Raw genomic sequence first — 21429 nt, 5'->3', positions numbered from 1 at the left:
GCTGGAGTGTTTGCCTTGAAAAGCAGATTTATCCAGCAGCTCGCTTCAAACCTGGGCCAAAGCCCAAAGAGAAGCCCAGGGTGGCAGCGCAGGGCATTAAGCCAGCGCTACACAGGGATACCCTGGAGTGTGCATCTGCCTTTGCCAGGAGGCCCAGGCACAGAGCAGCTGCCGAGAGGGCAGGGGACGGCGTGACAAGACAGCAGCCCGGCCCCCACCGTGTCACCGGGATGGCAGCACGCCCCCAGCCCCTCCATTCTGCCTGGCAAAGAAGAATCAGCCCCCACTAAAACGCTGCTCCTACAGGGGTAACCCAAGGCAGGCTCATCCACCACACAAGGGAAACCCAAAGCCTTCCTCCAAACCCCTCTGCCTTTTGCAGCCTGAACACAAAGTCAGGACACATATTTATGAGGGACCAGCACACCTATGTGCTTTTGCTTCGCTTGCACCAAATGTTAAATAATTAACCATTTAACATTTAGTTATGCCCCTCTTCCCATCTCCTCCCACCTCCTTTGGGTTCTGGTGGGGTTCACTCGCTCCCCATCTTCCCACTGGGAAAGGAATTCCAAGATAGCCGTGGTGAAGGGCTGCTCCCTCAGGACAGCCAGACAACAAGCATTCACCCTGACTGAAGGAGCTCGGAGCCCAGCAGACAGCTCCGGGACAAAACTGCTCAGGAAACATCCTTTTTCATAATACATCCTCGGGTTTTATTTACTTGAAACACAGCCTCTCTCCCTGTTTACGCAAGACACCGTGCCAAATGCCAAAATCAAGTTAAATTTCAAGTTGCTTTAAATAGCATCTAACTTGTGGTGATGAGAGCAGTTTAATTGCTAGCCAGGTTCCACACGATGCATTAATGTTTATCTAAAACTCTCTGCAGCACTGCCATGAGGATGCTCACATACTTTTAAGCGCAATCCACGCGATGCTCAAGAGAAAATCCAGATCAGTCACCAAAATTTTCTTCAATAGCTTTAGGCAATTCCCCTTGACGCTTCCTCAAAGCAACAGTCTCTACAAAGCATGAGGAAAGATACCCAGCTTCTCCTCAGTGTAGGAAATTTATGCCCATCTGTGTTTGTCAAGGTCCTCCCAAATGGTACTTTTGACCTCCTAAACCGGAGAACACAAACTGACTTTGAGTGTCAGCACATACAGCTCACCGGGGATGCAAGGCCTGGTAGAGAAACTAAGCCTGACTTTGAGGAGATTAGACTTTGAGGAGAACAGGAAATGGGTTCCAACTTTAAGAGAAAAGATTCTTACAAAAGGACTAGCTAGCACCTCACCAGCACCACAGTTCCTCGCTCCCTGCTGGTTAATCCCAAAAACCGGTGAAACACTGGGGACCACCGAGACCTTGGTGAGGTTAGTGGCCGAGAAGGACAGATTAACCAAAAGGCCGCACAGTGCCTGAGGAGAGATGGAGACTGATTAGTGTTCATGACCTGTTTCTGCCTCAGGTTGAGCTCAAACCATCTGCTAGTCCAGAGTAGCTTTCCTCTGACAGCAGGTAACTTGCGCAAAGCCAGTAGTGCCCAAGCCATGGCAGTTAGAAGATGATCTGCAGGTAGAAAGGGGAAATCGTACAAGACCACTGCTGTGGGCAAGGAAAGTCCAAAACATCGCTCCAAAATGCATCTCAACCTTGCATAGACTGCCTAGTTGGAAAAGGCCAAAATACGCACGACTTAACTTCTTTTCACATTGAGTTGAAGGATTCCTCTAGGCTGATTTTGAAGGTAAGAGCCCAATATCTCTTCTTAATGACAAAGGAATTGCCACTGATTAAATTCAATCGTGGTACCTCATTCTGGATCACGTTCCAGGAACTGAGACACCAGAATCACTGGACTCATCTTAGAAGACTGAAACCTTATTGTCAGCCAGCCCTTCACCAAAATGGAAAATTTCCTCCTGCGTTTGCAGAGAGTAGGATAAACTCAAGGGATTGATTAACAAGCAGAAGTGAGGGAGGGGATTAAAAAAAATAATAATAATTTGTCCCTATTCTCACTAGCCCAGAGCTGCCTGACCAGGACCAATGAAGCCCATCTCCTGTTGAGCTCCTGCCTCAGATCTGAGCTGTGGGACCACAGCTCCTGCCTCAGCTCCCCTCGGCCTTTCAATTGAGATGTGTCCAAGTTCCCCAGAACTTCTGTTCCCACAGGAGAGCTGGGCTGAGGGTGAAGCCCCCCTGACGAGCAGCCAGCCAGCGGGATGCTCCTGAAACACCTGGAAGCTACACAGATGCCTTCAGGTGCTGCCAGGGAGCTCCTGCACAGCAGGAGATGGGATGGTGCAGGAAGCTGTCACATCCCAGACCCACCCCGTGAGCATGCCAAACCTCTGAATATGTCAATAGACCAAAAATTTAGAGAAAAGTCAGAGTTACATCAAAAATCAGATCCTTAAGGGCCATGAAAAATTTCAACCATATTTTGTTGAGAAGTCCTTGAGTTTTAAGATACTTTCACAGGACTGCAGCCTGAAAAGTACATGGGATGGCATCACTACGGTAAGAAAGATTAATTAAAAGTATTTTTCCCAGTTCATCAACTTTTAAACACGAAAGGAAGAGTCTCCTTGAAAGACAAGTCCTCAGGATCTGCAGAACATAATAGTCTCTGGTATCAGTACTAAAATTTAAAAACAGCTATTATATCAAGCCAGTATATGAATAAAATTCCATATGAAAACATTTAAAGTACATTAGATTTTTGGTCAAGATGAAAGACTGAAAAAAACTCAAGCAATCTATTCTAATTGGGTTCCCATGGTAACTGTACAATTGGGTTTTTCAGTATAACATCCCAAAGGCCCAATGCACACTTGTAAAATATACTTCAAACAGCCTGAATTGTTTTTACATTACAGCACTCCCAGGAAGATCAATTACTATACATCCCCACCCTAACTATTAGTGGCAGGAGATGTTAACACTATTGGCCATATTAACATAAGTCATGTAAAAAACACCACGTATCACCACCATTATATAAAACTAATTACACACTTCAGATTCATCAAACATGTTCTGAGTAATAAACCAATACTAGTCTTGTCACAAGATCATGTTTAGTGAATGTTAGAAATCAACCCCAAATACGTGCCAAATCATTTTGCTTCTCGTATTGATTTCAAGGATAAACAGAATCAATCATTAATAATTACATTATAAGATGACCCATAGGGTTAATCATATTCTTAGAAACTCTCACTATGGAATCAAATATAGCTGCACAAAAAGACAACTGAAAAGCGTTCAAATCCCGGCCATGCACATTACCAATAATATAAACCAAGGTGCGTTCACCAACACGCAACTCACGTGACTGGTGAAAACAAAACAGTCCTGTTGTTCTTTTTAAGAAAAACGCAAGCATTTATTTTTAAAAAGTTTGTCTCAGATTAAAGCAGCTTGCTTTGTTGGGCCTCAATTTCCCTTTTCGAAAGCACAACACCAGCTGCAGACCCAGTCTGTCCTTCCAGACAAGCCTTCTACTCTACCGCCTCAGCCTCAAAGCTAAAAGGAGATGATGATCTGTGGCCCCTAAGTAGGATTCAAACCCAACTAATTTACTTATCTTCCAGGGAAAGAAAAATAAAACAAAACAAACAAACAAACAACAACAACAAAACGACAAAAAAAAACCACAACTGTGGCCAGTTTGAATAAAGTCAATCTCATTTCTTGATGAACCTGCCGGAAACCTTGGTATTTCAGGGCTTGAAGCCAGCAAATAACCAGAGCTATTTCTGGTGTCAGCAGAGGACCGTGCAAGGGATTTCCCTTTCCCCCCGCCCTTCCCGCCACATTATATCTGATCAGTGGGGAAGATGAAGGGAAAATGGAAATTGTGTGAATTGTTTCTCCGGGACGCTGCTGAGAGTCTAAAGGTACCGTCAACCACGGCCACCCCACTGCTGCCAGAGCCAGTTTGTGCACTACACGGGCATTTTCAGACGCTCTAGCATCTTGTGGGTTTTATATGTGAAACTGAAATTCATCTTTTAACAGGGCCTTAAGTATACTTTGGTTGTTTATTAAAAAGTTTAACTAATTAACAGACCCTCTGCATACTCGAGTGTACAACCAAAGATAATGTTATTGTTTGCACTGTACTGGCTGATCTAGTGCAGTCAGATAATTTAAATATTATTGAATGATGATTATGCAGCAGCAACATTTACAAGACAACATTAATACTTGCTATCTGCTAATGCAGTCACCTGGAGGGAGTTAAAATTTGCACTCGGAGCATGTAGATGGCATGATTCAGAAAACAAAGCGGGCTGTGCTGCTAATAAATACTACTATACCAAAATACTGATTTCATTAATCTGATCATAACGCACTAGAAAGCGGCATTTGAAGAATTAAACCCTGAAAATGCACTCATCCTGCAAGACCAAAAGCCCATCTCTTCAGTATCCCACCTTCAGCAGCACGTAACCACTACTCCAAAAACAAGGGGAAGCATTTAGTGGTTTTTCCTGGTATACCATCACGTCCCTCAGAAAAGAGGGGTTCAAGCTTCCTGACTCAGAAGTGAGATTTCTGACTGTAAAATAAAAGTTAGTTTCTGAGCCCAAACCCAGCATCCCCAGCTGCCTACTCCAAGACCCGCAGCTCAGCTACACGCCGGGGAGCGAACATACGCTGCGATCTGAACCAACGCTCGCTGCACCTCTGGATGCCGGCAGCTCCTGCTTCGAGAGAGGTGGAATTTTTCTGTACTCCCCCTTGCCAAGCTGCCTGAGACTCCAGGCCGTCTGTCAGCAGTGCTATTTTACTACTAATTCACTCGAAAAGCAGAGGGGAAGTCGAGAGCTTTTATATCAACGAGCCCCCTTCCTCCTCCTCGGGATTAAAGGTGGATTGTTCAGATCCAAGTATTTTTAATCACCTTCAGAACCTCGACTGCACTGGGGAGAATTTCAGCTGCACATCCACATTTTACAAGTGCCTTGAAAAGATACCTGAAATTAATTACAGCATTTGATTTGGCACCATATAAATCAATAAATAGCAGACAGCCCTGACAGACATCAGGACAGGGTGCTTTTGCTCTGCTGATATAAAAGAGTAAATAAGGAAACAGTTTGAAAAAGGATTAGCAAAAGGCATCAAACCTGTGACATATTCCCAAAGAAAAACTTTTACAACCATTCAACTTCCATAAAATCTCCAAAGCCACACCAGCTTTATTAACATTCAAATACATTTGACTTTAATTTTTAAACAGTAGCCTGGACCACACAAATAGATCACCAGTTTTAAACTTGCATTTCGTATTTCTGGAAAACACTTCAGTACAGGTTTGGTCTGGTTTTATAGTTTGGTTGTTCCTCCAGCTGTATGCTTAACTTCATACTGGCCCAAACGCACCTGTGCTGGGTGACATTAGCCTTACAGGAGACAAAATTTAACACAGGCTTTTTTTTTCCTGCATCGGGAGCGTTTTGCTCATCATACCTTCAGATAAATTAGCATAACTGAAGCCTGCGCTGTCACACGCAACTTTCACAGCTATCTGCAGAGGTAAGAAACTCCAGAACTGGAAGTCTGTGGTCAGGACACCAAACCAGGCTTTTGCTTTTTAATTATGGCATTAATGAAGACGTTAAGAATTCACAAAACCAGCCAAGACACACACTGAAACCTGTCACTACCTAAAAGATTTCCAGCCTCCTGAAATTAAAACTTTGCCCTGCATTTTCCCATTAGTTATATTCTCTTCACCAGTCCAGATATCTTATGAACACTCAGTAAACTGGAGAATTGCACAATCCGTCAATAAAGTAAGCGTATTTTGAACTACTGTCCATATGACTCAATTTGTCAGTAAAAACTGCCACCAGCGCTGCGCTTGCAGAAAAATGTCCATAAATGCATTATTGCGACTGGCAGATCGATGTCCATAATAAAAACAAATAGATTTAACAAGTGCCTGCTTTTACGAGTTATGCGATTGGTGGGACGTGTGTTCAGCTTCACCCGACAACTTCTGGGAATGGGCAATCCAGGCCGGGTACGGCACTTGCTGACTTCACCAGTGCTACAAACAGGAAATTATTGTAATGCAGGAAATCTTTAAAAGTATTGGACTGAATAGTAATGCCTTCAGGATGTATTTAGAAGTTTCACACATTCAAAATTTAAGGTATTGTTCTGTGAAATATAAAATGAGAGACATTAACTTTCTGAAGCAATGCGGGTTTTGGGGTTGGTATTTTTATTTTTTTCTCCTTGCTCTCTTTGCAAAAAGTAAGTGTAATTCAGGTCAGCCCCATCCCAGGCAGAATGGCTCACTAGTCTTGAGGCTGATGATGAACACCCCAAAAAATCAGGACACACAGTTTGTTCCCACGATGCTCTTACAGCACCAACACCAGAATGACCATCGCTGCTGACACCAGCTTTCAGTCCCCCCGAGTGAGGATGTCACCCTTTGTCTCGGAGGTGGAGGACACGGCTCACAGGGAACCAGGCACGAGCAGGTAGAGCAGCCAGCGAGCTGAGGGTTAACTCATAAACATCAGTCCTTCTTGCACCTCCAAAACCCTAACAGCACGAGAAGAGTATGCTACAAAAACAGTCACCCATGTCTTCGACATGTTCTCCTCTGGATTTTCTGCATTACTGTTTCTTCTAACAGTTTCCCCTGTCACTGAAGTCAGTTTAAACAGAATTTCTCTGGTGCAGCCTTTCCATCTTATCCACACTTCCCATAACAAACTTAATACTTTTTCTGCACAAGTCCTTAAATTAGCCATTCAAGGAAACCCCGATAACCTTCCCAAAGGGCATGAGCTTCTCCTTCAGGCTACTATCCCTTTAGTGATGCCATTAACTGATTCTCTACATACGTTAAGCATTAAACAGTGGTGACAAGTTAATTACAGAGTTATCAAGAGATAAAGTAGTCACGGTAACACAAGTTGCAATATAACTACAACAGTTTCCTATAGAGCTTCTGTTCAGTTGCTGGTGTAATTGGTGTAATTAACTTGTCATGGATCAGAATGCAGATAGGAATTGCTAAAGCCACCTTGCAAGCTCACATGGCTACATCTTTTTTCCTCTGAAGCTTGAAGCTTTTAGTAGAACTGTCCACATTTGGAACACTTCCGTTTGAAAACAAAGAAAACAAAACTTTTTACTTGGGAAAAACAATGTCACAGACACAGACAAAACATTCACAAGAAAACAAATCAGCAAATTTCACGTAAATGGATGGGTTTAGACGGAAGTATCCCGCAATAAGGGGGTGGGTTGTTGCCCCAGAGGCAATAAGCTTTACAAACATCACAGCAGTCAAACACCCATGAAGGAACTTGAAAGATGAATCAAGCCAGAGCGGGGAGGGGGAATCTGTTCATGAGAGCAAAATGAAGATTTGAATAACTTGGGTTTGAAACAAGATACTCTGTGGTATCTATGATTCTGTCACGAGGCTGCAAGCACCAGCCTGAACCCCAGAGCCAGGTTGTCCCACGTTCACTAACCCTTTGGATCTTGGCACACGAGGCAGACGTAAAGGCGCGTCGGCTCTGCAGAGACCACACCGAAACCTCCCCAAAGGGGTGCCCCGCGCAGGCGGGGGATCAGGGCTGCTAAAGGAGACTTCTGGCCCCCCAGACCTTCCGTGGGCTTCCACGCCAGCGGGCAGAGAGGCATTGTAATGCGACAGGAGATCCCCTATCATGGCTCCACTTAAGCTGCGTTTCCATGCGAGCGAGGGAGGACCAAAGGCCACAGAGACAGTTCAGGGAGGGAGAGCCCCTACGCCGCCAGCTTCGCTCCCCCGTGCATTAGGCAGACAGGCAGGGCCGAGAGGCCAAAGCCTCCATCAGGTTCACAAGGGAACCCTGTCAGCTCAACAGACCCCGCCAGAAGATAACCCTCGTCTTCCATGCAGGGGGGCACAAGCCCGGACGCAGGAGTTATGCTGTGACAATCATTTCTAAACTAAGCGTTATGCCCCAGTTTATAAACTGGAGGCTTTGCTGTGTGAAACACTGCTGAGACTGCACCTCAACCACCGCGCTGGAGCTCCACAAAAACGAGATACAACTCAGTAACAGGTTTATTCGGGAGTTGGGGGCAAAAAGCCGAATCATTTGTTCTTTACATTTACTTTCGTTTTAAAAGCTGCACGCTGTTACAACATCGTACCTGCTTTACAGACAGTTGCAGAGCTTGGCTTTCATGTCAACAGGCCGTTTTTCTGCGAGCACCGCTCTGACACACGTTATTTCAGGGCAGTTCCACGCTGACCTGATGCAACCGCTGCCAAACCCTCGGCCCCTGCACCCACAGCCCCGTGGAAACCAACCCACTTCCAGAAGTGCCTGGGCTGGCCACAAAACTGCTTCCCTGGGGCAAGGTGGGGGGTTGGCAGGAGCAAATCCTGGGGTTCAGCTTTCCAGCAGCATTCCCCGGAGGAACGAGAACCGGCCCACCCCCGGGCCTAGCGCCTGCGCTGCCAGAGGGGAGGAAACCGGGCCGGTGAATATGGACCCCGGGGAGCAAAGGAGCCCCATCACCCCGCGGGCGGCACAGCCGAGCGGAACGCGGGCGCTGAGGGGCTGTGACCGCCCTCACACACACACCCCCCCCGCAGCTGCTCAAGGGGCCGCGGATCCAGCCCCGGCCCCCGCCCGCAGCCATTTTCCCGCCCTCCGCCCCGCCGCCATGAGGCGGCCGCCCAGGCCGGGCCGGGCCCGCGGAGGCCGCCCCGAGCCCGCCCCGCCGGGCCCCGGAGCCCCGCGGCTTCCCCGCGCACCTGCCCGCGAGGAGAAGGAGGGAAAGCGGCGGAGAAGCCGCCGGAGCGTTCCCGGCGCCGCGGCGGGGGATGTTCCCGGCCGGGAGGGAGGCGCCACCGCCGGGGCGGAGCTGCCCGGTCGCTCCCGGAAACCTGCTCCGGCAGCGGGGAGCGGCCCGAGTAGGCCCGGCCTAGTGCTGAGGGGTGAGCCCGGCCTAACCGGGCCTCCTAGCTGGGGCTGCTCTAGGCTGCGCTACAGGGGCTGCTGATAACGGCCGGGCGGGGAGGCGGGACCCGCCCCGGGGCCCTCGGCCCAGCCGCGCCGGGCAGGGGCCCCCCCCGGTGCTCATACAGGTGTTCCCACAGGGGGTCAGAAATACGGATTTCTGCCCCAAATCCATCCCAGAATAACGCAGGAGGAATCACAGCCCGCACGGTGCCGAGACCCCGCGGCAGTTGTGCGCTTTAGTTCTTCCTTCAGGCGCTGAAACACGCGTGGCTGCTGACCAGAATCCGCCTCATCTAGGAGGAAAATGCGGGTTCTTTGGGCGAAATGTGGCTTTTAAAATCAGGTTTATCTGCTGTTCGGTTTGCACTTCGGAGCAGGATGGCAAAGGCTCGGGGAAATCGGCCTTTCTCCTTCATCTGCGAAGTTAGGAGTAAGGGTGGGGACACTGAATTAGAGCAGAGTTTGCGTTTGGCAAATCCGATTCCTGAAAGGGGAGACATGGAGGAGATAGGAGCAAGTGAAATGCCAGAGGAAAGCAGACGGTAGGGTGAGGTTTATTTGAGGTCGTAAAAAAAAAAAAAAAGCAAGACAAAAAGTGCCGGTAAAACTTCACAACAAGAAACCACCGATTTTCAAGCCAAAGAATCTTTTACTGTCTGAAACTTCGTGTGAGTTATAGCAGCAAAAATGTTATTAGTCATGTTGTGTGACTCAGAAGCTGTCACAAAATGGAGGAATCCCCTTGGGAACGATCCGAACAAATTTTAAAAAGTCATTACGGAATTCTGGAAATCTTTTCGTGGGGAGTGAATGCTGTGAATAAAATGGCGTCCAGTTAATGCCTGTGTGTTAAATCTGATTCTAAAAAAAATAATATGTATATATAAACTATGGTCCAAAATGCAGAAGTTTCCCCAGCGCAACTGAAAATACATTTACAATAGTTGGACTTGGTGCAAGCTGACAAACGGGCAGCTGCTCACACCGGTGTGTAATAGTACTGAGACACTCCTGCTGGGGTTAGAAGTAATATTTTTAACATGACACCTAGTTTTCCCTTTTGCTTTCTGGGCCGTTAACCTTGAGTCTCTCAAGGAAATGTAAGCAAGGAATGTTTACCACCCTGTCTTACTTTCTTTACTATCTACCTAGGCAAAACATCGGCCAAGAGTCACCGTGGAAATTGTTCTCGGATAGTAAAAATGTCCAGAGCTTCCACACCACCCTGCTAATTGCAACCTGCAAACACACCGATTTCGAACGAGATGGAAGTGATCTGTGAATCTGTGTGATCTGTGAAGGATGAATTGCGATTAATATAAATGGTTTAGCGATGATAAATCAAATTTAGGTCTCGTGATATGAACACTTTGTCAAGGGAATTCCTTTTAAAACAGCAAAGAAACAATATTACAATAAAGGAAAAACATGAAAAGGCAATTCGTGTTTGTAATAGATGGCAGCCAGTTACAGCCTTTTGGTTCATGTTTTCTTTTTTATGCATTCGGAGTTCATCTCTGACTTAGCTTTTCAGTGCTTGTTAGTGAACAGATGAGTCAAACTATTGTGTAACTGTGTGATGCCGAATGCTGACAAGAGAAAATGAAGCTTTTCAGTAGTTCTAGTGAAGCCTGGATTAATGGTCAATTAAAAGGTGCTGCCATTGCATGCCCCATACAAATGCAATGGCTTATGTGAAGATGATCTCATCTCTAAGTGAAAGATCTCTTCACATCAGTAAGCTCTGGACTGGATGGGATACCCTAGAGATAGTTATTAGTTTAGAATGTAAATATCAAACTTCTCAAGCCCTGGTTTATTTATTTTTTTCTCAGCCGTCTCATGATGTGAATTAAAAGGAAGGAAGGTGGGGATTTCTGCCGTAAGCAGTGGATCTGCTGCTCGGCCAAAAAAGCCCAAGCCAAAACATGTTTATAAACCAACAGTTCTGAAAGCTGGTCTCCGTAATTTTCCTTTCCTAAACGATTGTCTTCTCTTTTTCTTCCTTTTCATCCCTCAGCGTATCAATATAAAGACGAGCCTTGCAGGTTGGCCTGGATTATTCCAGTTGAGAAGGAGCAACCTCCTGACCAGCATGGCCGTGGTAGGTGTTAGCACTGGCAGCGGTGCTGCTTAAAAACAAAACTTGATTAGCGGTAAAGTCCCTGAAGAACTGCTTTCCCAATGTGAACACGTCATCATTATATTAATAAATACAGATTTATCCAGCCTTAAGTAGGAGATTCGCAGGGACATCCACATGGCAGGTGCAAGTAGATCTCAGCTCCCTTTGCCTCGGCTCTGAGCTGTATAGATCTGAGCCACGACGGGAAGGTCTGTAGAGCTGCTTGATGCAGGAGGTTATCTCCCTGCTGTACGCCTCACCTCTGACCTGGGATTAGTTCAGGTGCAGAGGGTCGGATTCTGCTTGTGCCTGTCCTGTGAGTAGTGAGTGGCAAGAGGAAGGGAGAAAGTAGGATGTTTGCAGTAGTTTCAGCTGACAGAAATTAAGATGTTTTATTACCTCCCCAGTCTTAGGGAATGTTAGCATAGCATTTTTAACGCTTCAGAAATATCAGTTGGTATCTCTTAAAAATGAACTTATTTTAAAAATATTAGAATGTCACATGAAAGGGAAACAATGCTGAACTGGATGAAATCTCTCTGCCCTGATACCCTTTTTTCGAAAGTAGCCAGTTGCTGAAACTTTATTATAAGTGGAAACCTCCCCAAAATACGTATTCATCTTTTCTGACTCCTCTCCCAAGGTGATCTCCTTATCGCCTGAAGCATGAAAATTTATTATCTTTAATATGATTTTAGTTTGCATTATAAGAGGCTTGAATAGGGAATGTAAAACATCTAGGCTTTCTTAAAACCAGCAGCTTGGGTTTTAGTCGTGGATCCACAAGTTGTCTGTTTGCACTATAAAGAAGTGTTTCTCTGCACTGCTTCTAGCTTTACTGCATTGTAACTTCATGGAGTGTCATACACTTCTGTTAGTAAAAGAGGTAAAAAAAGGTACTTCTGGTCATTTTTCGCTCTGCCCTCAGAATTATGAACATTTTATTCAACTCTCCTCTAATCCTTCTGCTGTCCACGTTTTGATCTTTGTTACTTTAAGTAAGTGCCGTTATAATTTTGACCACTGAACTTTTGAATTTCCACCTAATCTGTCCTTCAGCGACAAGAACAAGGCTGAGGAGATTGCTCCTACTTAGATGTATCACTGGTCGATGACATCAGTGTCAACAGAACATACATATATATATATATATATATATATATATTTATATTTATTCCCTTTTTCATGTATTCAGGCCTGCTCCTACTACTGTCGTTGGTATACCTTGTCAGAATTCTTTATTAAATTAGTGATGAAGGCCACTAGATGTTCATTTTCTGCCTAGGTGTTTCCAGCATTCAGTTATGACCCATCCAGTCTAGTTCGCTAATCCTAAAGTTTATGGGGAAATTTTCATAGCACTGATACTGTAAGAAGATACAAAACTTCTAAATGTTTTTCAAGCCATGTCCCATGCCTTTATTTTTCATTCGAGGCATTTCCGTTCGGTTCTTTGTTTGTTGTTAGGTCTGTTGCTTATAAAACATTGCATTTTCTTTTGGTTCTTTTTTTGTTATTAAGTCTGTTGCTTATAAGACATTGCTCATTTAATGTGGCATTTTCAGGTACAGGATAGTATTTCCCTGGGACTGGAACATCTGTCTGCAGTTCAGTGCAAAATGCCCTTCTAGTGACAGCACGTGAATTTGCTTCCAAGTAAACCAAGGCTTAAACCAACACATGAACTTCGGGGTCAAAGAATGTAATGGAGTGGGATGGAAAACTGAAAAAGGAGGTTTTTATTAAATGCCTCGAGATGTGAATTCACAAATATTTCAGCCCGGATTAAATTCCTTGTTAAGGACTAACCTCTGAAAGCATCTACTTTCTGCAACATCTGCTGTGGAAGAGAGACTTGGGCACTGGATCTGTAACTACCCTCTCGCTAGCTTGAGAGAGAAACAGATGGAGTCTCAGGGAAGATGTAGTATTGAAAATCACTCTGATTTGGACCTCACTTGTAGTTCTTTAATTTCCCCCCAGAGAAAATTGTCAGATTGGAGCACAGGCATAATATATTTCTGCCTTTGTGTGTATGTGTCTTACTGAGTCAGAATCTGGCCTCGATCACTTCCTATGCTCTGGTGACCTCTCCACATGAACCTCCTCAGCTGTGAATAAGCGCAGTAATGTAACCTTGTATGATTTCACTTGAGCAAGTAAATAAGTCTTGCTTTTCACATTTAAAATCATCAGGAAAAAAAAAAAAAAATCCTGAGTAAAACCAGAAACTGTGGTTTCGTTTGCCAAGACGCTTGCATTTTCTCAACAGCAGGGATGTGTCCTGCAAATTTAAATCTGGAAAGTTCATGTCAATACAGAGCTAGCTCTTTGATTTGGGCACAAAATGTGCTTTAATTGGCCTTGAAGGAGAAAGTGTGTGTGTGTGTATGGGAAAAGCACTCTGAATCTGGTTTCAAAATAGGTTTTTAATAATAGAAATTCTCTCTTATACCATAGTTTTGTTTGTGGCACATTATGGGGGTTTGTCCGTGTATTTTAACTGGTGCGAAGTGCTGCGAAGCTCACACCTGGGGCACTGGGACCTGGAGAGTGTGTCTGGGTGGGTGGGTGAGTGCAAGTGTTTCTGGGAACTTTAAAAGGAACTGAAGTTTGACGGTGTGCAATACGATCCCTAGGTAAGAGAAGAGGTCTGAGAGGTGGTTCTGAAGAAGTGTGATCTTCTGGGGCCCATTCTTCAGCCTGGGGAGGAGCAGCTTGGAGATTTGAAGGCCTTTTTGCAGCAAAATGTAGAGACCTGTAAGAATCACTGACGGTGGCACATCATTTCCAGTGGCAACTGAGATTTGTTAAAGAACGCTGCTACTTCAGTAGGAGGAGAGTATCTTCCTTGCATAAAAATACAAACAGTCCGGGTCTCTGCGGTTAATCTCCACAATTCTTGAAATTCGATGGAATTCAGATAAAGATCCGTACATTTTAAGTTGCCATGGTCTTTGAAATAGTTTGTAACCCCCACTAATAAAATTTTTTCTCTCCCTCTTCCCCCAAAACATTCTCCCAAGTTCGTTTGATTCTACTTTCAAATATGGAAGCACGGAGTTATCTCTATTAGAAAAGCAAAAAGTAAGCTAGGAGTCAGGATATATTGAGCAGGAATACAAGTGGTTCCTGCACTGGGAGAGGAAGGAAATTGGGTGGTTCGGAGTGTAGAATTACTGGTGAGTTAAGAAAACGTATTTTAGTAGGCAAACCATTTTCAATACTTATGAAGAAGCTTGGCATTGGGAGAAATATGATTTCCTGTAATCAAGGTGCTGGGAGTTGTTTGCCAGCCACTAATGCCTTTAGGGAAATCTAGTAGCAAACCGTGTAAATGAAAGGGATATTAGCAGAGATTGGCTTCATTTTCTTTAGGGCAAAAACATAAAAAGTTATGGTGTTTCATATGCCCTACTTCAGTTGGTTTAGTTATCTACTGGCTGCTCTATTGCGGAAGTTGTTGGAAAATGCTTTGACAATATTGGTGAAGCTAACCAGTATAAATTTTATCTGTTATGCTACAGAGAAATTTGTGTGGTAAAAAGGCTTATAAATGTTAAATAAGAGAAATTTTTGGTCAATAAGGCCACTGATAAATCTCCCGTTAAATTAAGTGTGCCTGGAGTCCTATATTTAATGGAGCTTTTGCAGCTATTGCCAAATTCCAGCAAGGCTCAAGCATTTCCAATAATTATTACAGCAAAATTTACAGCATATATTTTTTTCCTATTGACATGTTAAGCTTATTTGCAATACAACGCATCCTTCAAGTGATTGGGTTATTGTAGCCTGTTTAGAGATGTACCCATCTTTGTAAACATCGTAAATTATTTGAAAAATATTTTTAATAATCCTTTTTTTTTTTTTTCCTGAGTGAAGATTCCTCCTTGCATTCCGTCCTACACCAGGGCAGGTGAGGTGCCATCTGTGCTGTTGCATTCACAGGACTCACAGCAGCAGTTACACCGTCGGGGCAAACTTGCTCCCAGATGAACTCGTGTGTTTACCAGGAGACGCTGGCAATTAAATCAGGTTAATTCCTTTTGGTCTCTCTAGCCCAGCTCTGCGCGCATGCGCAGGGGTGCCCGCACGTGTACGCGTGCGTGTTGTAGAATCACCTCTTGTAGTCGTAGAAATGAATTTGCTTGAAGTTGGTACTAACCCGCCTCTTGCATCGATGGAAATGGATATTACGATTGCTGTGTTGAAACGTGCGCTCAAATGCATTGGGAGTTTGATACTATTTTTCAAACTGCCAAATAGATAATGTCAGAACATTTCTGAAATGGGATACTAACATCAAGATATACTGCACCAATCAGCTAACATCAGGCAAAGTATAGCGTAAAACTGTGGATGGAGGAGACTACTACAGAATTTCCATTTTCATTCCCTATGTCAACAGCTTTGTAACTTACCTAGTAGATTGTTTTATGTTTTCCAGACATATTCTCAGTAGACTACAAACACTACATTCAGCTCAGCCTTCAGAACCCAAAGAATTAGATATGCTGCAGTTTATGAAATGGATGTTTATGAAAGTATCCTTTGTTTGAATTGCTCAAAAACCCAACATGAATTCAAACTTTGACAGCGTAAGCAGAAAATAAGAGGGCCATAGTGATCTCCCAAATGTAGCCTTAACTATTGAGGTTCTCATATTGAAAATGCAATTTTCTGTCTAGATGTTTATGAATGTCTTCAAATTCCCTTTCATAATAGCCCCTTTTTGACAGGCCTTTTTCAACTCTGAAATATGAGAAGAAAGGTTGCTGCGGAATGTAGTATATACCATTATAGGAGGTACACCTCTGTCCCTCAAGCCAACAGTACTCTTTTGGAAGTCAGTGATGATATATGCATGTGGAGGAGGTTGCAGAGCCCAAGATCCTTTGCAGAGAAGCAGGATTCTTTTACCGAATCGTAGTAAGTTCAGACGCTAAAATACGGTGTGGCACTTTAGGGAGCCTGTCTATGTAAAACGTGTGGATTCTGTGTGATTTCATAAACTGTGTTAGTAACTCCAGCCTTGTGTAATCTTCAGAGTGGTAGGAAGCCTCATCGCATAGCCGCTGAAGAACGGTCAAAACTGTTAGTAGTGAATTACTCTCTACAGGTAGAAATGTGTCTGTTTTGTTCTGGAGAGTGTCTACATTGAAGGAATCCCATTTCCCCGGATCACCTGTGCACGTTCGCATCGGCATAACAGGAGTGGCCGACACCAGCGAAATGAAGACACAGCAGAAGAGTAGGCACAAAGCATAGACTGCTTCTGCCCGTTGGCACTCACATTTTTACATTGTCCTTGCGCTTTTGTGAAAATCTGATGGCAAGGGGTTGTGTTCTCGGGCAGCAGAGTCCCGTAGGAGATTGGAGTGTCAGATTGTTGGACCTCCAGGATGACTGGCGACCCGGGAGCTCGAGCCTGGCTCTGAACCGTGATACCCAGCACTGATGAAACTGCTCGGCCCTGACCAGCCGAGAGCAGCCAAGGCCCAAGCTTGGCTTCCATCCAGCCACCCGCGAGGGAAAGCTCACCGCTGTTGGGGTATTTGGGGTTCACATCACGTGCGTTGGCACTTCGGGAGGTGTTATCCCACCCTAAGGCTGTCCTCGGGGTTTGGCTGCTGGGACTTGGAAAGGGACCCATTGGGGACCCTGAAGAAAACCCAGAGAGGGCCACCCCTTCCCAGGGAGCTGCTGCTGGGGGCTTGCTGCCATATCCCCTTGCTGTGTGGGCAGCCTGCCTGCGCTGCTGCCTGCCCCTGCCTGCCCCTGCCAGCCCGGTGGACCTGCCCACTTACCCACTCCCGCGCCAGCTCGGCCAAGGCGGTTCAGGCATCACAGGGCTCTATCGTGCTCTTTAGTGGCAAACAGAAAATTGGGAGTCTTGGCTGATGAATCTTGTGGGGCAGTTGAGTGCCGTGTTGCCGGGTGAGCAGTGGCTCCTGCCCTGTGGGTTTGGACAGGCACAGGCACGCACCTGCAGCGTGGGGAGTCACGGGTTTTTTCAGAGAAATCATTGCCCATGTAAAATGTGTTTTGAAGCTGATGGGAAGTCTCTCACAGTTTTCACTGGGCTTGATGTCATGTCATTTGACCACAAAAGATCAATTTTGTGAGATTAATTGCTTTTCCCAGATTAAAATGGCTTTTTTTTTTTTTTTTCTTTCTATAAAAACATGAACTTTAGGATAGCTGCATGGGGCATGAAAAAGAAGATGCTGAGGTGGCAGCAACGCCAGGGACTTGTGAGAGCAAGGGGAGCCTTGCAGGTGTTTGTTATGCTCATCCTTTGGTTTTGAGGACTCGAATATATGAGCATGCTGGATGCCATGCAGAGTCCAGCAAGGCCATATACAAGGAAAAATTACCGCCTGCAGATTATTTTGTCGCATTCACTATTGTGAACTTGTGTACCTGGTAGATACTCTGTATAATGGACTACAGCCTGATGGAACAAGTTTTTCTTTGCAGCAGAGGTAGAAAGGGGAATGGTCTTCATTTTCTTTGCTGTCTACTCTCACTGAATATTGGCAAAATCCTCTCTTTCAGGGAAATACTGCTCAGAAGTTGTTGCAGAAATGTTTGGTGTAAAGCTCTGATGCCATCCGGCACCACTGTGTTCTCCAGGAGAGCTGTTTGCTGCTGCACAGCCTTACCTGTTGTGCTCGTGAGCCTATCCCGGCCGCCTTCTCTGTTCCCTTGATCACTCTTTACTTCATTCTTTTTCTTTATCTCTTTTTTTTTTTTTTTTACTTTTTCTCCAACATATTTTGGACAGGATTCCATTTAATGTTTACTCCTGCTCATAGTCATCATGTTGAAAAAGGAGCTAGAAAAGAAACAACTTCATTGTCCAACCACGGCATTCATTTTAGTGGCAATAAGATGTGCCTTTTTTTGGGTTTTGTTTTAGACTGAAAGAAAAGAGGCAAGGAATTGCTGTTTTGACAAGTCAGAGAAATGGTTAATAATGCCCTAGTGAAGGATGTAAATGAAGTGCTGGTAGTAGGACAGGTTAACAAAGACAGGCTAGTAGCTCTATGCATACTTCCCAAAAGAAAGCATATTTAAAGGGTGATTTTCTGAGGGATTAGAAAGTCCAAGGGAAAGGCAGGAGGAAATGCAGCTCCTTGGCCAAGTAGCACTACCAGATAGAAGCAGGAACCCTGTTCAGCTGCATGGATGTGCTGAACTGGGGCACTGTCTTTCTTTTGTGTGTTTTTGAGTAACATTTGTATAATAAATACAATGTACAGTGTGAGGTAAGTGGAATTCTGCAGTAATTTAAAGGGGCGTGAAAATCCTTATCATCTTTTTCCATTTAAGTATCTATAGCTTGAATATATATATATATATATATATAAAAGAATATATGTGTTGGTGCTAAGGCATACCCAGGGTTCCCGTCCCTCATGTAGTCTTGGCTTGCGTCTGGGTTCAGCTCCTCATTCAAACAGCAGCCTAAGTATATGACAGATAAATTACATAAATATATAAAACTATTTTATAAATATAAAAATGAGCAATGTTCCCTTTGGCCTGTATCCGTGCCTGCTCTCGGAAGGAGCTGATGTCCAGGAGCAGGGCAGAGGAGCGTGTGGGGTAACTGGGGCTGCGCTGGAGCAGGGCTGGGATGTGCCCCGGCTGGGCTGTGCTGGACCTGCCTATGTTCCTCTGCCTGCTGGGAGGTGACATCCCTCCAAACTGGTCCCGAGACAACAGTCCAGCAAACCCACGTGCGGTGCTGGTGGCAGGTGGGGTGGGGATGCTCCCATGTATGCGTCGATGTAGGCAAATTGTTCCACGTTCAGCTTTCTAAGTCACTTTATACACATTAAAATGCCAACTGACCTGCAACAGGAGAAAAAAAAAAATAAAAAATAATTGTTTGTGACATTAAGCACTTGAACATGAAATAATTCAAGTTAACCTGCAGCAGATTTTAAGCATAAGCAAGTCCCTAGGTGGTAAAGGTAAAAATGCACACCCTGAAAAGGTCAGGCATCTGCTGAAGCCTCCTTGTGCTCCCAGTTCTGACAAAAACGAGACGTAGGCAAAGGCAGCTCCAGAGCAAGCCTGAGGAATAAGAAAGGAGGTGCGCTAGTCAAAAGAGAGGTAACATTTATATTTCTAACACTGCTGTAAGGTACCAGGCGTCACAAGGAGGCAGCGAACGCTGCTCCGTCTCCTCTATTTGCAAATCTTGTTCAAAAAGTTCCCAACTTCTGTTCTGCTCTCAGGACGCCTCCTTCAAATCACTGTCATCCCCGGCCTGGTCTGAGCTTTAACGGGCCCTTATAGCAGTGCAAGAGGAAACTCAACATAGTTTAACGCAGTATAATGGTTGAATAGTTTTACACTGAGCTGGAACATGGAGTAAAGATCATTTTGATTAGTATATTGTTCCAGCACTCGGACAAATACAAATGTTTCTCCGGAGTCTTAAGGATATTTTTAATACTGCTGTTTAGATGTTGTTTTATTTTGCTTGAAACTCAAAATGCATTCTTCCCAGAATTTTTCAGCTTGTTCTTTTAATTTATTTTTTTTTTTAAGGGTATCCTGTCAGTTTTTAAATACAGTCTTTTCATGTTGCCAGTGAATTGCTTTGATCTGCAGATGAGAACTGATGAGATGCAGCTTCCTCATTGCTGAACTTTGCCAAGAGTTTTGAGTGCGTCTGCGATCGAGCCTGTCAGGATCCTAAAATCAGGAAAATAAAATTCCTGACAAGACTTTCCAAAGCAATCTTTTCCCATTGTCTATAAAACAAAAAGCCCAGAACAAGACGTCAGTGTCTTAGTAGCATAAAAGTGAATGAAGAAAACAGGAACACAGTTTGGTTAACATGTTCCTTGTTTTATTTATGTAGTAATAGCTGTGAAAAAAAAAAAAGTTCTATTCCTCTTTCTTTGTACCACATCTTCATGAGTCGAGGGGGCTGGTGAGGGAGGAGCTCGCAGCGCAGAGGATCGCTGGGGGCTACATAATTGCCCCTGAAGTGGTCTTAAAAAATTGGTCCTGAAAAGGACAATATACAGTGATGCTGTAGGAGGGTAAATTAGTCCAGGCTGGATTGGAGGAGGTCTCCAGGCCACCCCTCTGCCCCAGGCAGGGCCGGCTCCGGGGTCAGACCCGGCTACTCAGGGCTTTCCCCCAGCGGGTCTTGAAACCTCCGAGGATGGGGACAGCACAGCCCCCGCAGGGAGCCCGTCCATCAGCCCCTCTGCCCTCCTGGGGAAGACGTTTTTCTGAAAATCCAGTGCTTTGGGTGCCTCTCGGTGCCTAAGCTCAGGAAACACATTTCCCTTGAGGGGCAAATTTGATCAATTCATATCAAATTACGTAGTGGTTGGTTGGAAGAGGTAGCCCAACATGACTCTCAAAAATACCATCGTTCCATCGGATTCGGAGGAGTGACTCTTTTTAGTTGAACTGCTGCTTGAATTCTACAGCATATTTCAGGGAATAAGTAAATAAAACACCATTCATGCCATGGGATCAGCATACTAATTTATGGCTAGATCTGAAGCCTTTTCCCAAGGCAAAATACAATTAAAGCCAGGCAGAACTTGACCTGAGTGAGCACTTCAGCATTTGATCTGTGAATTTTACTTTTCTGCATTTTTATTATTTTCATACAGTAGTAAAAATATTTCTCCTGCTGGTGATTTTACATTGCGCTGGATATTGAATTCCTTGCAGTAAAGGCCTAACCTCTTGAAACCTAATCTTATATAGCGTGCTATCTAAAGAACTTAATTCTTATTGGGATAACAACTTAAAAAATATATATTTTTACAACACATCCATGATATTTTTGTTAACCTGGTTCTAACGGTGATCTAGCAGTAACAGCAAAGGATGAAAAGCGAAGAACAGGCTGAGATCTAATCTGACCCAACTCATTGATTCACTCCCTGACCTTGGGTAAGCCTTTTGACCTGCCTGTGCCTCAGTCAACTCAGCTGGAAAATTGGGTAAAGAGCGGAGCCTGTTAGAAAACCATCTTCAATTTGAACAAAGATTTCCCGGAGACCCAAAAAAAGGGAGTGTAGTCATTTTGTACAGACATAATTGATTGCGGACTGCACAAGAATAACATCCTGAGCTATGGGAGACCGTGGATGACATCTCATTCGTCGTGCGGTGGCTGGGTGGTCTCTGTGTCCACCGGAGCTTGGCCACGTTTCATGTGTCCAGAGCTGTATTTTCACTTTCACAGCGTTAGTCTGGCCGTGTCTGTCCTCAGGAGGAATGTGGCTCAAATATTGCACGAGGCT

General features: G+C 44.7%; 1 protein-coding gene across 3 annotated transcripts in view; it reads right to left on the bottom strand.

Annotated features, from left to right (window-relative positions):
• The window catches only part of MGMT (O-6-methylguanine-DNA methyltransferase), a 174096-nt gene extending 165093 nt beyond the window's left edge, over nt 1-9003 (bottom strand). The window contains exons 1-2 of one of the 3 annotated variants that reach the window (XM_074907960.1): nt 8805-8913; nt 8195-8501 (exon numbers count right to left, since the gene is read on the bottom strand). The gene's annotated coding sequence lies outside the window, so the exon portion shown is untranslated. Of the gene's footprint in view, nt 1-8194; nt 8685-8804 lie in introns of those variants that run through there. The other 2 variants (XM_074907958.1, XM_074907959.1) reach the window with 2 other exon arrangements.
• Nucleotides 9004-21429: the final 12426 nt, after the last annotated feature.

Source organism: Athene noctua, chromosome 5, assembly GCF_965140245.1.
Source record: "Athene noctua chromosome 5, bAthNoc1.hap1.1, whole genome shotgun sequence".
NCBI lineage: Eukaryota > Metazoa > Chordata > Aves > Strigiformes > Strigidae > Athene > Athene noctua.
The sequence above is the reverse complement of the archived record's forward strand: the minus strand, read 5'-3'. Positions and strand labels throughout refer to the sequence as shown.